This window comes from Equus quagga, chromosome 11 (genome assembly GCF_021613505.1).
Source record: "Equus quagga isolate Etosha38 chromosome 11, UCLA_HA_Equagga_1.0, whole genome shotgun sequence".
Classification (NCBI taxonomy): Eukaryota; Metazoa; Chordata; class Mammalia; order Perissodactyla; family Equidae; genus Equus; species Equus quagga.
In genome coordinates, this window is record NC_060277.1 from 91,180,314 (window position 1) to 91,194,616 (window position 14,303).

A 14,303-nucleotide genomic window follows, 5' to 3' on the forward strand; every position below is an offset into this window, starting at 1 on the left:
ATGGCAAAGAGACAATGCTGCTCCAGATTATTTGCCTTGATTCAGTAAGAATAATTTTTTAAAGTTTAAGCTAAAAGAATCGTAGCAATAATAAGTATCCCAACAGTGACATTATCGCTCCAACGTGGAGATGACTCTTTTCTCCCAGGGCCAACATGCTCTGAGACTTTTCTTTTTCTCAACTCAGGAATCACTGATGGCCCTTGGAAGCTAGGATGTGAGGCTGACTGGGGACCCAGGTGTCCAAGACAACAAATTGTTACTGAATCAGCTTCCTTTCAGTTAAGCTACCTACTTGCCCGCCTTCCCCCCAAGGAATGGTCCTTCTTATTTTTGTTTCCAAACGCTAAATTTTAAAAGTTATCTAGGAGTCTCTAGCATTATCATAAAGTCCAGAAAATATTTTACTGTCAGAAAAAAAGCAGGTAATGCACTTAAAAGTCGTTGGTAACCCATAAACTGCTTGCAAATATAAGGTGCAACTGCTAAATGCCTTTATTGTTATGCTGCCCACCCGGACTCCAACTTGGTGCGTCTCTTTTTGGTCCTCGCACCTCGGCGCAGCCCGCCGCGCCCTGCACGCGACCCCCACCTCCCTCCGAGTTCCCGCCTCTTTCTTCTCAGGCCCCGCCTCCCCTCAAATTTCCGGACCCTGCTGAGACCCTGGGACGCAGGCGCACTAGGAGTGGTGGGTGGTGTCTTGAGGAAGAGGGAGGAGAGGCAGGAGAACCCAGGGAGGGGAGGGGAGGGGAGGGGAGGGGAGGGAAGGGGAGGGGAGGGGCGCGGAGGGGGCGGAGGCCGCGCGGGGTGGGGCCCGGCGGGTACGCGCTCGCTGCGTCGACGTGCTGACGCCATGACGCCCCGGCCGGTGTGTGTCGGTGTGTGTGTGTGTGTGAGTGTGCGCACTGCGAGTGTGTGTGTATTTGTGTATCGGCGGTCTCGCAGGTCCCGGATGTTGCGGACAGTATGAGGCGAGCGCAGGGGGACGGGGACCAGCAGCTGTCGCCACCGCTCTCAGGTGAGTGGGGGGAGGAGAGTCGAGGGAGAGGGTTGTCCTGTCGGAGTGTGGGGGGCGCCTCCCCTAAGAGGTGACTGACCCCCACCCCCCCCCCCCCCCCCCGCCACACATATACTCTTCTCTGTCCCATTTCCTACATCCCGGGTTACGTGGCCTGTGACTGCCAGAGCCTAATCACCCGTTCCTTCTCCCAATCCCAAGCATTCAGGAGACACAAACGCGCCCCCTGCCTTCAGCCCCCCCCATCATTTTCCCAGCCCCATCCCCCTTGCCAAATAGTGAGCTGTCGCCTGCGGCGAGATGGGTGACTGCGCATGCGCGAGTGTGAACGCGCTAGGGGTGCTTGTTCGCTGCCCTGGGGGCGCATGCGCATCGCTGTGTTGCAGGGACCTGCGGGATAAAGAGCCCCTTGACCACGCGCCCGCCTTCTTCCCAGGCAGTGGGCTACACTTGCTGCCGGATAGTGACCCTCTGTAGCTCCGATCCAAAAGGGAGAATGTAAATTATTTGAGGGGTTTATTGATAAAGCACTGCTGGCGTCTGGTGTTGCCTTAGAGACTCCCAGGCTACAAACGCCTCCCACAGCCAGCGTGCCCCAAGCTGACCTTTCTTTTGAAACTGTCACTGCAACTTCTAGTTCTCGCAATACTTTTCTTCCCTATACTCCCATCGTCATGCTGTACCTTTAACGCAAACCTCCCCTAAATTTAGGAGTAGGTGCCCCAACCCATTCATTTATTCTGGCAGGGGATTTTGGTATCCTTTCTGAAGAGGACTAAGGGTCATAAAAAAGAAAGTAGGGGGGGTTTCCTTTTAGTAAAATTGTTATCTTCGCGGAACTAGATAAGGTGGAGATCAGGAGCACACAGTATAGGCGTTAGAGTACTAACTAAATCAAGACATCGAGATTCTCATCTCTAGCCCTCCTACTTGGTGTGACCTATTTGCCTCTTTTTTTGAAAAAGATCTTTCTTAGCGCTTTCGTTTTAGCTGTACATTATTGATGCTCTGTCAACATCACCTGAAAACAAAAGCAATCTGAAACCACTGGTGGCCGATAACTTACCCCGTGGAGGTTTTAACTTTGAGTAATGAAGTGAAGTTTCTTTCACATTTACCAGTAACAGAGAGCGATTTGAAATAAGGAACTTTAAAAGTACGGTAATATTTCAGTGATCTAGGACCTGAGTTCTCAGTTGGCAGGTTATACATGGTCCTTTGTAATTTGCTCCTGTATTGCCATTCTTTTGGAAACTTTGAGGCTGCTTAGCTCTGCCATCAGAACAGGATGAGGAGATGATAAGCTTACAAACAGAAGGTTTGCTGAATAGCATTGAAATGAATAGCTAAATTGGCGGGGTGGGGGGCGGTGGGGGAAGCGTTTTCTGTGTTTTTCAGTTGTCTTTGCCAACGCTGTCTCCTATCTGGATATCTGGGAATGGGATATATTAGTAAGCCTTATTTTTTATTCTCTTTCCATTGTATTCTTTCTTTGCTATTCTCTCAAGGCTTTTTTGGCTGCCGTTCTTAATTGTAGGACCTTATGTTCTTGGACCTTAAAGTATATATATGTTTTTCACTTCCCCATTTAATCCTGGCCTTTGCATGGTTCAGCTGTCTTTTGTGCTATTTTCTGTTGCCATGGTTACAGTTGGAGCCAAGAGATGACACAGGAAGCACAGGAGTTTGGGGGGCATATATCATCCTGTGTCCTGGGAAAGAGCTGGAGACTCATCTTTTTTTTCCCTTGCGTGAAGACTAAGGAGTATGTTATTGCGACAACCTCGCATCTAGGGTGGGGGTGGTTGGTGTCCATTTGGTACTTTGGTGACTTCTTTTAGAGCTCTTCACAGTGGTTAGTTTGGTACTTGGAAATGTTTAATGTTGCCTGTGTCCAGACTTCCATCAGGTTTTGGTAAAATCTTGAGGTAAAACTATTGAGGTAGTGTCCATTTCTCTTCTCAGTAGGCTTCTGTTATCCAGGACGATTTGTTTTGATCTGGACACATTTCATCTGGTTGAATTTATTGAAGGCTCATTTAAAATTTTTATGGTATGAAGGCATGAAATGCTTTTAGGATTAAGATGAGTATCATTAAATAATTCGTATTGGTGCAGAGCCATGCTAAAAAAACTCTTTAAAATGTGTAACACATGTACATACATATGAAACAAAATTCGAAAGATACGCAGGGAGAGTGAAGAATCTTTCTTCTAATGTCCTCCTTTCATCCATCTGTTTACCTCCCCAAAGGAGACTGTTGTTCCCTGTATCTTGTTTACCCTTCTAGAGACAGTCAGTTCTTTTACAAGCATATACAACTATATGTTCTTCGGTGTTTAGTTTTTATTTTACAGAAATGGTAAGACACTATACCCATTCTGCACTTTGCTTTTTTCACTTAATGTATCTTGGCCATTATTCCATACAGTGTGTAAAGTACCTCTTCCTTTTTGAAAGATGACAAATATTCCATTGTGTAGATGTACCATCATTCAGCCAGCTCTTATTATTGGATACTTAAGTTGTTTGCAGTGCTACAATCAATTCCTTGTGTGTGTCTTTTATGTACCTGGGTGTCTGTTGGATAAATTCCTAGTGGAAGTGCTGGATCAGAGGATATATGCATTTTTGATGTTGTTAGATATTGCTAAATTGCTTTCCATCAAGGTTCTACAAATTTATATTCTTGCCAGCAGTGTATGAGTCTGCCTCTTTCCTCACCGACACTGTATTATCAAATTTTTCATCTTTGTGCAGTCTTTTATCTAGGATTTTAAAGTTTATAGTGTAGCTTGTTAAGCTTCATTACACCCAGGAGTTGTGGATAAATACCGTTGCTGTTTTGCAGATGGGGATGGTGGTGGAAGATATTGTTTGACTGGAGAATAATGTCCTGAGAATAAAGTCGTATGCCTGGATAATACAGCCAGTCCATGACAATGTTAGGAAGACCTGTAAAACCTATATTCTGATTTTTTCCTTTAACTCTTAGTTGCTAGTTTCTCTCTGTGAAATTCTGTAAGCCCATAAGTGATGTTTTATGATCTCCTTTTGAGAGCTGTGACTCAAAATTGTTTATACATGTAAACTGCCATTCTCTTGAGGAATCGAAAAGCTAACCCAGTTAAGGTGCATTACTGAGTGTCTACACAGAATACTGCTACTAGTACTTTTTAAAAGTCTGCTGATTGCAGTATACTTCACTATGAACTGTGAGGAAATAGAAAAGAATTAAAAGATATCCATGCCTGAAGGAGCTTACAATCTTTTTGGAAAACCAAATCTACTGAATATATGAAATAATAAGAGTACAGTTAGGAAACAGAACCTGGGGATGATGCACCACAAGACAACATTTTGGCCAACGATGGACCGAGTATATGACAGTGGTCTCACAGGATTAGTACCATATAGCCTAGGTGTGTAGTAGGCTAGACCATTTAGGTGTGTGTTAAGTATACTCTGTGATGTTCACACGACGACAAAATTGTCTAGTGGTACATTTCTCAGAGCATATCTCTGTTGTTAAATGACACATGAGTGTATTTGCTCCGTCTAAATATGTGCATATGTGTTTATATATATAATATATAAATGTTTATGTTGCAGACATCATGGCACCTATTAAGGTGCATCTTCTTAATATAAAAACGTTTTGCTTAATTGTTCTTACAATACATTGTCACAGTTGAGGCAATTAACATTAATTTCCTAATACCATCTAATACCCAGTTCATATTCAGATTTTCCCAGTTGTCTTGAAAATGACACTTTTTAGCTATTGGCACTTTTTTCTTCAAACATGTCTTTTAGTCCCTTTTTAAATCTAGAACGCTTTATTTAGAAGCCACACAATATTACCTTTTGAAGAGACCAGGTTGTTTGTCTTGTAGAATATATCACTTCTGGAATTTTCTGCTTGTTTTCTCACAATTTCATTTAATTTGTTGCTTTATCCCTGTATTTCCTATAAACTAGCACTGCAGTCTCAAGGCTTGATTAGATTCAGGTTAAAGATTTTTGGTAAGAATACTTCTTAAGTGTTGCTCTGTACCTCGTATTGCGTCACCGTGAGAGAAACAATGACGTATGATGTCCTACTATTAATGATGCTGAGTTTAAGATAAATACCAGATCTCTCCACTGTAAAAGCGTTTTTTTCTCTTCGTAATTAGTAAGTAATCTGTAGAGTGGTGACACTTGGGCATCGTACTCTTCGCCTTCTCCAGCAGCCTTTCACCTAGTGCTGATGATCCTTGTCTGGATCAGTTATTTCTTTGGGTGTTGCAAAATGGCTATTTTCTAATTTTCCCATTCCTTTTACATTGATTAACTTTCACTCTTCTGTAAAGATTTCTCTCCTCAGTCAGGAATAAGTTATAAGTTCTACCAAAAAGTTCAGGTAAATTCTTAATTTTCCCTTTAATAATTTTCTGAATAAAGAGAGAGTATAATAATTGCCTCTAGCAAATGAATGGTTTCTTTTTGTCACTCTGTTTTAGTATCATTATAAACTCATGAATTTTAGTTAATTCTGTGTTTTACCAATAATTATAGACATTTTTTTTGATGCTCAAAACGTTCCATATTTGGCCTCTGGGAGCCCTTTAAGCTTGGTGTGTGAGTGCTTTCTTGCCCTCTTGCACAAGAAGTTTCTGGCTCACTTTGTATTTTTCCTGTCCTAGATGTGGAACCCTCACCTCTGTATGTTTAAGTATGTGTGATATATATATCTATCACATTTTCTTCCCTTTTCATAAATTATGTTCATCTCCCTGTGGAGCTTCTGGAACCAAATTCTAAAAAACTAAAGATGCCTTTATTTTAACACAACACTAGGGTTTGACTCACTTCTGTGCCACTGGCGTTGCTGGATGCTAGACCTCACAGATTGCTTGTCTTGAATACTCTTTGTGAAAGACAGGTGGTACTCTGAAGAGAGCGTTGCTTCCCCCCACTTCCTTAATATAAGGTTAGCTGTAGAGGAGACTGGGGAATGTCTTCTCTCATAAGCAACCTTGGTTTTTTTCTGAGATGAAAGTTACACAAAATGAAATTTAGAGACTGCAATTGTGTTTATAAGCTTTCTTGGAGATGTGAGGTTTTGACGGTTATATAAAAACATCTTTGTGTGTATACGCACAAGGATGTGTTTGTCTTGCCTCCCCTTTCCTCATTTACATGCGTTTCTCCACACAGTTGGAGTGTTATGTAAGATTATGCTGTAATAGCATATTTTTTTCATTATTACTAGATTTTCATCATAAAAAAGGAGTGAGCCAAATTTGTTCTTAATTAGGGAAAAATTTCAGATAGGCCATGAACTCGTCTATCTAGCTGTTTTAACACAGGGTCTGAAACAGTGCTGAATCTTGTGGATTTTTATCGTGTCCTGTAGACTCAGGAGAACTGTTGCTGCATCCACAGTGTTTTCTCAAAATCTACCACACTAATGAAGGTTAATGCAAATGAAAGATACGGTGGAACTGCATTCTAAAGCTGGTTTTAGGGGCTGGAGTTATTCCTGCCTTAGCAGAAAATGTTTTGTTAGACTCGTCATGTAGTGGTATTTTGAGTAATCTTACTGATTTCAAGTTACTCAAAACTTGACAATAAAGATATTCTGATATTTATCTGAAATTTCTTTTTATCATCTTATCGTATTTACTTCGGACTTTATAAGGTTATTTTCACCCTGGTTTCATAACAATACTAGCCCCATGTTAAATTCTGGTGGTGTATTCAGGGAAGCACACCTGTTTCTTGTAAACGTTTTCAGGCATGGTGAATCACTCCGAAAGGCTGTCCTGACACATTTGCTACGAGATCTGGTAGCTTCTTTTACTTTTGTTTTTGACCAGTTCTCATTATAGGAAAGAAGATTCTAAAGTATGGCCTCTTTAGAGATGCTTGGGCCGTCAGTCTTACAGCTCTGGTCACGTCTAATAGAACTGGCAGGAGTTGCCCAGCTGCTCTGTGTGGCAGAGCTGGTCGTGCGGCTTTGGGAGAACTGGTGCAAAGTTCAGAATGGGAGCCTTTCCTTGACCATGAAGACGTGTGTTCTTGACTGTTTCTTTCTAAGAAGCCAATGGCATAAATCATCTTGCTGTGGCACCAGCTACGTCAAAGAAGGGCTTGCAGTAGTTCTCCGAAAGCCTCTAATTCCTCCTGTCTATTTATTTGTAAGAAAAAATGTATATGTAATCATTTATCTCCTTAATTTGAGATTTACATAATCCTTTTGTTGGTATTTAGAAACAGGTAGTACTTTCTGTTTCTGTGATTTTTTGACTACTTTAGATACTTGGTCTGAGTGGAATTATGTGGTACAGACACTCCTCAACTTAAGATGGTTCAACTTAATTTTTCAACTAGACAGTGGTGCGACAGTGATCTGCATTCAGTAGAAACCATACTTTGAATTTTGAATTTTAGTCTTTTCCGGGCCAGCGGTATGATAGTCTCTCGCGATGCCGGGCAATGGCAGCAAGCCGAAGCTCCGTCAGCCACTGGGTCGCCAGGGTAGACAGCCGGTACACTTAGAACTGTTCTGTACCCATACCGCCCTTCTGCTTTTCACTTTCAGTACAGTGTTCAATAAATTACATGAGATAGTATCTTAAATAATAATTTATTATTAGATATTATTTATTATAAAATAGTCTTTGTGTTAGATGATTTTGCCCAATGGTAGGCTAACATACGTGTTGTGAGCATGTGTAAGGTAGGCTAAGCTAAGCTGTCTTGGGTAGGGTGGGTGTATTAAATGTATTTTCGATTTACCATGTTTTCAACTTACAATGGGTTTATCGGGATGTAACCCCATTGTTAGTCAAGGAAGATCTGTTTTTGTCCTTTTGTATCTGGCTTATTTCACTTAGCATGATATCCTCAAGGTTCATCCATGTTGTAGCATGTGTCAGACTTTCCTTCCTTTTTAATATTTTTTTTTTAAAGATTTTATTTTTTTTCTTTTTCTCCCCAAAGCCCCCGGTACATAGTTGTATACTCTTCGTTGCGGGTCCCTCTAGCTGTGGCATGTGGGACGCTGCCTCAGCGTGGCCTGATGAGCAGTGCCATGTCCACGCCCAGGATTCGAACCAACGAAACACTGGGCCGCCTGCAGCGGAGCGCGGGAACTTAACCACTTGGCCACGGGGCCAGCCCCTTTCCTTCCTTTTTAAGGCTGAATAATAGTCCATTGTATGTATATAGTAGTCCTCCCTTGTCCGTGGTTCTGGTTTCCCGCTTTCAGTTACCCACGGTCAACCGCGGTCCGGAAGCAGATGATCCTCCTCCTGATGTATCGTCAGAAGGTCAGTAGTAGCCCAGTGCTGCGTCACAATGCCTATGTCATTCACCTCAGTTCATCTCATCCCGTAGGCTTTTTGTTATCTCACATCATTACGAGAAGAAAGGTGAGTACTGTACAATAAGACATTTTGAGAGAGACCAGTCACATAACTTTTATTACAGAATATTGTTATAATTGTTCTGTTTTATTGTTAGTTGTTATTGTTAATTTCTTACTGTGCCTAATTTATAAATTAAACTTTATCACAGGTATGTGTGTATATGAAAAAATATATAATATATATAGGATTTGGTGCTATCCACGGTTTCAGGCATCCACTGGGGGTCTTGGAACATACCCCTTACAGATAAGGAGGGAACTGCTGTATACCACATTTTGTTTATACAATCATCTGTTGATGGACACTTGGGTAGCTTCCACCTTCTGGCTATTGTGAATAATGCTACTGTGAACATGGGTGTACAAATAGCTGTTTGAGATCCTGCTTTCAGTTCTTTTGGATATATACGCAGAAGTGGAATTGCTGAATCATATGGTAATTCTATTTTTAATTTTTTTGAGGAACTGCCATACTGTTTAATGTAGTGGCTGCACCATTTTACATTCCTACCAATGTAAATGCACTACCTTGTAAGTGCACAAGGGTTCTAATTTCTCTACATCCTTGCCAACAGTTGTTATTTTCTGGGTTTTTTTTTATAGTGGCCATCTTAATGGATGTGTTTTAATTTTTTTTAACTTTATCTTTTATTGAAACTAAGTTTTAAACTTTGAGTCAGATTTATTATGGTTTTCCTTTATGGTATGTGTTTTTTGTGTCCGCTATATTGAGGTAATAGTTAGATCCTATATTCTAAAAATTTTAAAGTTTTGCTTTTCACTTTTAGGTCTCTAATCCACCTAGAACTTATTTTGATGTTTGGTGTGAAGTAGGGATCTAATTTTTTTTCCATAAGTATAATCCTGAAGTAGGGATTTAATTTTGTTTCCATAAGGATAACCCAGCATCATTGAATAGTCATGTCTGCTACTTTATAATACCACTTATATGTTTCCAAATATATGAGGGTTTATATCTGTATTCTCTATTTCATACCATTGATCTGTTTGTATATCTTGTGCTGGTACTACACTGCCTTAATTATCATAGCTTTGTAGTAATTGTTCATATCTGGTAGGGCAAGTCTCACTACCTAGTTCTTTTTCTGTTCATCAACCTCCCTGAAAAACCCTGTCAGATTGGTATATTTTAATGAAGCCGTTTGCTGCCTAGAGTATATTGACATGGTATATAGAGGCCTCTTCTAAAAAAGAAAAAAAATCAAGCCTCGCTTATCTAGTAGCTGATCGTTAAGTGTGTCTCTTTTTCTGAATGAGCCTACAATTTCCATTCAATTTTTAGTTTTGTTGGAGTGATTTTCATTTTTATATAGGTATATGATCTTCAAATGGAGGGGAACCTTGTTATAATTTGGTGTCTCAGATAAGGACACCAAATAAAACACTTTAAGTAAAGGCATTGAGATTCTATGGCATTTTCTTCATCATAAGGAAAAGAAACGTGTTTAAAACTAGCTCATATAAAAGGAGATTTGTCAAAGGAAATAGCTGTCATAGAATCCAAGGAAAAGCTGAACAGTCAGGCCTCAGAAAGGGCTGGAACCAGAACAGTTCCAAGGACTTCAGCAATAAGAGTTAATGGACTCTAGTGTTCTGCCATAAATGGACCTCAGTGTCCGTGAGGTTCAATTCAGATCCCTGAGCGAGATCTGATTGGTCAGTCCAAGGCTTGACTTCCTCTGGGCCAGATATCTGCCCCAGGTCCAGCTCTGGTGAGGATAGGGGAGAGGAGATTTGGTACAAACAGAGCAGTTTTGGGGGTGGCTGGAATCAGAGGCAGATTCTCTTAGAGCAGTGGTTCTCACACTTTCTGGTCTCAGGGCTCTCTACACTCCTAAAAATTATTGAGGACCCCAAAGAGCTTTTGTTTATATGGTTTATTGATATTTACCAAATCAGAAATTAAAACAAATACTTTTCTAAGTATTAATTATTAGAAAAATAAACCTATCATGTTAACATAAATAATATATCTTTATGAAAAGGAACTTTTCAAAAAATTAGAACACTGACAATGTTTACATTTTTGGAAGTCTCTTAAATATCTGGCTTTTTAAATAAAAGACAGCTAGATTCTCATATCAGCCTCTATGTTCAATCTGATATGCTAAATTGTTTTAGTTAAAGTATATAAAGAAAATATGGCCTCAAAGGACATGTAGTTAGAAAAGGGAGGAGTATTCTCAAGTAATTGTGCTGCTACACCAAAACTTGCTAATTGGTAGTTTCTTACAAGTTAAGTTACAGTGTGGAATCTGAAATCATATTGATATTTCTGTTCCATTAAAATCCAATGGCTGTCTTGCGCTTTGAATGGATCTTTTACCCATACATGATTTTATAATGTCATGCATTGGTTGTTTGGGAAATACTGGTTCATTGAGTTAGGCAGGTCTTCCAAATGATACATTTCATACTGCAATATCAAAAAAAGTACATTAGTTCATATCACCACCCATCTCATCAGAAAATCTCTAAGTACTGGGAATCTGTCAAGCAGCTATAAGATTTCCAAAATTCTAATTTTTGATTAAAAGCTTGAGCGTCCAGCCCTGTGGTGTAGTGATTGAGTTTGGCATGCTCCACTTTGGTAGGCCAGGTTTGCATCTCAGGTGCAGACCTACACCATTCATCAGCCAGTGCTATGGCAGCGACCCACATACAAAATGGAGGAAGGTTGGCACAGATGTTAGCTCAAGGCTGATCTTCCTCAAGGAAAATAAAAAGGAGGATTGGCAACAGTGTTAGCTGCTCAGGGCTAATCTTCCTCAGCAGAAAAAAAAAAAGCTTGGATTTTATCTTTAGCGACAAATAGTGTCAGTTATTTTCCTTGGAGTGATAGACTCACTTCATTTTCAAGAAAATGTATACTAAATATTCATGTCTCAATAACCAGTTTGTCCTTTGTTCCAAGTAAAAGTAGTGTTTGATGAAATAAACAGTTCAGCTCACAACTCAAATAGTCACAAGTGGTTTTCCTGGAGACAGCTATTGTACTTGAGTATCCTGCAGAAGTGCTTTTTGCATACTTCTCATTTCATCACACAGAATGTTTGAAAGACCTGTACTCAAGGGTTCAGATTGAATAAAATCAACAATTTTTATTGCCTCATCAAGAACATTAAGTGAAACTTTTTTTTTTACTCACCAATACATGATGGTGAAAGACGCATGATTTCTAGTACAGTTTGATCCCATTACCTTGACTTAGGCTAAGACAGCAACAGTTTTACCCATTATTTCTTTCATACCACCATGCAAACGTCAACCAAATGAAAAAGGCAAACAATTTCTTAGTATTATAAAAATAGTTTCAACTTCACAGAGCGCTTGAAAGGGACCTCCAGGGATCCGTGGACTACACTTTGGGAACCACAGCGTTGTGAGAGGGTGTGGGTAGGGAAACCAAGGCCTGTTACTTGACGTACAACAGCTGTTTCATGGTGGAGTTTCACTGGATTGCCGGTGCTGTTTCCTAACGTCACTTACTAGGATGTAGAAATGAATGGGACATTTTAAAGATCATAAAAAGTTTCAGATTTCTTGTTGAACAGAAATGTTTCCCTAGTAATTATTGTTTTCAAACAGCAGAGTTTAAGGTATTCAGATTTTCAGCCAGATATTCCTTCAAGTATGTGATAATCCTAGGGTAACACATTTTAATATAGCTTATGGAATTTATGTCATCATAGTAGCACATACAGTTTAACATTTTTTTCAAGCAGTTGAATACATTAAAAAATTTGAGCTCTAAAAATTGTATTTGGGAACATCTTGCCTTTTCAGAAGAGGAAAAGAAGGGAAGGTAAAGGCTGGGAATATTTGATCATTAAAGGGTTTTGCTAGAGAGAGCCTGCCCCCCAAATGTAAATATGTTTTATGACAAAGTGGTATTAACTGACTTCAACAAATATCTATTGACTATAAACAAATGTTTTGTAAAAGGTGAAGGAGGGGTATGTTCTGAAATGAGTGAGAAATTAAACCAATATTATATATTTTGGTGTTTAGAAGAGGAAGAGATCATTCATTTGGGGAATGTCTTCATGAAAATTACATTTAAACTTGGTGTTGAAGGTGTTTTGAAGGCTAGAATTTTGACTGGCAGAGATGGAAAGGGAATTCAGGCAGAAGGAATGTCAGGACCAAAAATGTGGAGGTGGGGAAACACAGTGTTTGTTAGTATAGGGTGTGTACTGGAAATAATGAACAGTGTAGTGTAGCTGAAGCAAAAGACTCATGGGATAGTGGGAGATAAGACAGGAAAGTAAATTGGCCCAGAACGTGGAAGGTCTTCTACCAAGGCCAGGCGGTTGGGGTTTAATGTGGTAAGTGACGGAGAGACTTTGAAAGTTTTTGATTGAAAAAAATAACATGATCAGAGTGTGTTTTCAGAAAATACATTTGACCCCTTTCATTTGTTAATTCATTTATCGACTATTTTTTAATTAGTTACTCTCCTACTTAAGCATGAGGAACAGTATACAGTGGTGAACCAAACAAAATCCCTATTCTCATGGAATTTATAGTCTAGGAAAGGAGCTTCAGCAAATAAACACAAATATAACTACAACTTAGTGTAAATGTTATGAAGGAAAGGAATGTTACTATTAGGGGAATTATGGGGAAATTAAATTTAGTTAGAGGAAGCTGGGAAGGCCTTGGTGAGGAGTTAAATATTAATTGACTACCCACGTTGTGCTCGGTGCTGTTCTCAGTGCTGGGTCAGAAGCCCTGCTCTCATGAGGTGCATATTCAGGCAGTAAACAAGATAGGTGTATGGTATGTGAGAAGGTGGGAAGTCCCAAGGAGAAAAATAAAGCTGGAGAAAGAGAGAGGGAGTATTGGGGTGGGGGCAGGTGTTGCAATTTTAGATAGAATGGCTGGGAAACAGCTCACTAAATCACTACAAAGGTGATAGTTGAGTAAATACCTGCATAAGGTGAAGGAGTGAGCCAGGACTCCAGAGAGAGGGAATAGCAAGGACAAAAGCCATGAGGAATATTTGTGTCTGGCATGTTTAAGGAACCAGGCCAGTGTGGCTGGATTTAAGTGAGCAAGGCAGAAAGTAGCAATGAGGTCAGAGAGATTGGTGGGCGGCCAGACCCTGCAGAGCAGCGGTTCTCACCCTTAGCTGCGTGTTCGAGTCCCTTGGGGAGCTTTTAAAACTCCCCATGCCTGGGCTGCACCTCACACCACTTAAGTAAGAGTCCTTGCAGGTGGGACTCAGTGGTAGAGGCGATAGAGAGAAGTAGATGGATTTGAGAAGTATGTTAAAGAATCAACTTAATTATAGATGGAATGTGGGGGTTGAGGGAGAAGAAAGTGTCAAGGCTGACTCCCAGGTTTCTGGCTGAAGCAATTGGATGGATAGAGGTGCCACTTACTGAGATGGGAGTGGGAGAGAGAGAGGAATGGGAGGAGTAGGTGTGGAATTTGGAGGGAAGATCAGAAATCAGGAGTTCAGTTTTAGACATGTTAAATTTGAGATGGGAATGAGGCTAAGTATAAATATGTTAAGTAGGCAGATATAGGAGTGGAGCTTGAAGTGAAGTCAGAACTTGAGGTAATAAATTTATGCATCAGCTGCTTATTGGTTGTCTTAAAAGTATCTAGATGACATATAGGATAAATTTGATGGGGAAAGAACTGGAGGTGTGGAAACTGGTTAGCCTGTTCCAGTAATGTGAACAAGAACTGGTGCTAGAGTGAAATAGGATAGTGGCAGTGGGAGTAGAAAAGAAAGAGTAGGTTGGAGATTTGAGGACCTTTGGAGCCCGTGTGTAGTAGGGGTGGACAATAGGCAAGGAATGAAAGACAGCTTTGCCATATCAAGCCTGGGTGAA

The 14,303-nt window shown here is 40.3% G+C and overlaps 1 protein-coding gene across 3 annotated transcripts in view; it reads left to right on the forward strand.

Annotated features, from left to right (window-relative positions):
* Positions 1 to 853: 853 nt before the first annotated feature.
* The window catches only part of SPOP (speckle type BTB/POZ protein), a 61,307-nt gene continuing 47,857 nt past the window's right edge, over positions 854 to 14,303 (forward strand). For all 3 annotated transcript variants that reach the window (XM_046676210.1, XM_046676209.1, XM_046676208.1), the window contains exon 1: positions 854 to 1,018. The gene's annotated coding sequence lies outside the window, so the exon portion shown is untranslated. The remainder of the gene's footprint in view (positions 1,019 to 14,303) is intronic.